Genomic DNA, 3,026 nt, shown 5'->3' on the forward strand with positions numbered 1-3,026 from the left:
GAATGAAACTAGTCCAATCCTTATTGGTCCTACGTCATGATGTAGATGTGACGGCATACCCGGAAGCTATAAAGGGGAGCCCGGCGCATAGTAGCGTCAGTTATCGCTCTTCAGCATAACGCTCTGTGTGTGTTTGAACATTGTCTGTCTATTTATTGTTGTCTGTCCCATATATATATATATATATTATATCAGTAAAGAGACCTAAGAACGAAGATATGTCTAGTTCTGAGTTCAAGAGGTGCGTGCATCCGTGTCCCCGCTATATCTCGGGAACGGACACGCACTCTCTTTGTGTTCAGTGCCTGGGTGTTCAGCATGCTCAGGCGGCTCTCGAGGGAGCCGCCTGCAGCCACTGCGAGCTGCTGACGCTCAGGGTGCTGAGGTCTCGGTTGGCGGTCTTTGATGAGGCCGGCCAACCACGCGAGCCCCGTGGTTCTGGGCCTGCGTCCACTGAGGCTAATGTTATGGGTGCGCGCGAGGCAGGCTACGGGACGATGCCGCGGGTGGAAGATGCTCTCGCGAGCTATCTGTCACCCGAATCGGCATCGTCCCTAAAAGCCCCGGTACTGCCCACCAAGCCATGCAGGGACACATCAGCGTTGGTGGGCAGGGCATATATGGCGGCGGGTCGGGCTGGTAGCGCTCTGCACACGCTATCGATATTGCAGGCGTACCAGGCCGACCTATTAAAAGAGCTTGACGAGGGAGAAGGTCCCTCCCCGGAGGATGTATTAGAGCTTAGGAAGGCTGCTGATCTGTCTCTCCGCGTCACCAAGGAGACGGCCCGTGCCATCGGCCGCTCCATGGCCTCTATGGTGACGGTGGAGAGACACCTATGGCTAAATCTGTTGGGGATGAAGGAGAAAGATAAGACTTTTCTCCTAGACTCCCCGATCTCGCCTTCTGGCCTGTTCGGCGACGCCGTTAATTCGGTCGTCGACAGGTTTCAGGAGGCGAGAAAACAGTCAGCAGCCTTCCGACAGTTTCTCCCTCGTCGGCCAAACCCAGCAAAGGCTGCCACTAGTGGGCAGCCGCAGCCGTCAGCCAGCTCCTCGCACCGTCAGGTGCAAAAAGAGAGCGTCGCTTCTAGAGCCCCTCCTCCGGGAGCCTGGCAACAGAGGCGGCGCTCTCACCAGCAGGCTTCCGTGCAGAAGGGCGATCTAAGGAACGTCCTTCTCGCTAAGAAGGCTGCTGGGAAGAAGTCCTAGCTGTGGTAGGGCTTCAGAGAGCGGTCCCCCTCGCGCGGGAACAACCGAGGTTGTCTCTCGCGCGACGCTCTCGAAGGGAAAACGATGTGGTAATCCCGCCGTCACAGACGCTTCGGGCCACATCGTTTTTCCTAGGGCACGTTTCGATCCAGTCGCCTCGAGTAAGACCTGCGACTGGGCGGGACGAGTGTCCAAATATCTAAAATCGTATTTCGTCCCCTGCCGGGCATCCGCTTCAGGGGACGGGAAACGAGACTCAAATAACACCCGAGACCAGCCTCGAGAGGCTGATTCCCTTAGTAGATTATCTCGGCGCATGGAAATGCCTTCCGAATATATCCACATGGGTCCTGCGTACTGTAGAAATAGGGTACAGACTGCAGTTCGATCACCCCCCGCCAATGGGGTGACATGGACTGCAGTGGTGCCAGAGCGGGTTCGGGTAATGGAACAAGAAGTAAAATCCTTGCTGGCAAAGGGGGCCATAGAGTGGGTCCCGCCGTCAGGGAGGGAGGCCGGGTTCTACAGCCGGTACTTTAAAGTTCCAAAAAAGGATGGAGGGCTTCGGCCGATTTTAGATCTGAGGTATCTGAACCGGTCTCTGAGGAGATTCAGGTTCAAGATGTTAACCATTCCCACAATCGTGAGTCAGATCCAGCCCAAGGACTGGTTCGTCACGATAGATTTAAAAGATGCCTATTTTCATGTCTCCATCCTTCCATGCCACAGGAAGTTTCTGAGGTTCGCTTTCGGGGGCGAAGCGTACCAATATCGAGTGCTTCCCTTCAGTCTAGCTCTTTCTCCTCGCACGTTTACCAAATGTATGGATGCAGCTCTGGCTCCATTGAGACTTCAGGGCATCCGGGTACTAAATTACATCGACGACTGGCTTATACTGGCCCAGTCGTCCGAAATGGCAGTTCAACATCGAGATGTAGTTCTAGCACATATCCAACGCTTGGGGTTGAGGCTCAACACAAAAAAGAGCGTGTTGGCGCCAGCCCAGAAAACGACCTTTCTGGGGGTAGTATGGGATTCGGGTTTGATGCGGGCGCAACTCTCCCCCGCACGAATCAAGACCATTCTGGCGGTAGTCTCAAGAATAAAGCTAGGCCAGAGTATCACTGTGAAACACTTTCAGATAGTGTTAGGGCATCTAGCGGCAGCGTCCAACATTATTCCGTTTGGCCTGCTACATATGAGAGCTCTACAGTGGTGGCTGAAAACCAAGGGGTTTTCCCCCAGAGGGAACCCATTCCGTATGATCAGAGTCACGCGCAAATGCCTTCGGGCTCTAGGTATATGAAAGAAAGCTTGGTTTCTGTCCCAAGGGCCAGTCCTGGGAGCATCATGTTGCCGGAAAACCGTTTCAACAGATGCTTCCCTTACTGGTTGGGGCGCGGTCATGGAAGGCCGCTTTGCGAGGGGTCTATGGGAGGACCATCATTCGACCTGGCACATAAACTGCCTGGAAATGATGGCGGTTTACAGGGCTCTCAGGAGTTTCCTCCCAGAGCTTCGCGGGTACCACGTTCTAGTCCGTACAGACAATACGGCTGTCGTGGCATATCTGAACCACCAGGGGGGGTTGAGGTCGCGCCCGCTATGCAAACTGGCGCATCTCATTCTTCGCTGGTCACAAGACAGACTGTTATCCCTCAGGGCAATGTATATCCCGGGGATACAGAATCAAGGGGCAGATATACTATCGAGGCAAGGGCTGAGGCCCGGGGAATGGCGGCTCCACCCAGAGGTGGTGGAGGCGATTGTCAGGAGGTTCGGCCCAGTGGAAGTGGATCTGTTTGCGTCTCGAGA

The sequence above is a fragment of the Pseudorasbora parva genome, chromosome 7, assembly GCF_024679245.1.
Source record: "Pseudorasbora parva isolate DD20220531a chromosome 7, ASM2467924v1, whole genome shotgun sequence".
Lineage (NCBI taxonomy): Eukaryota > Metazoa > Chordata > Actinopteri > Cypriniformes > Gobionidae > Pseudorasbora > Pseudorasbora parva.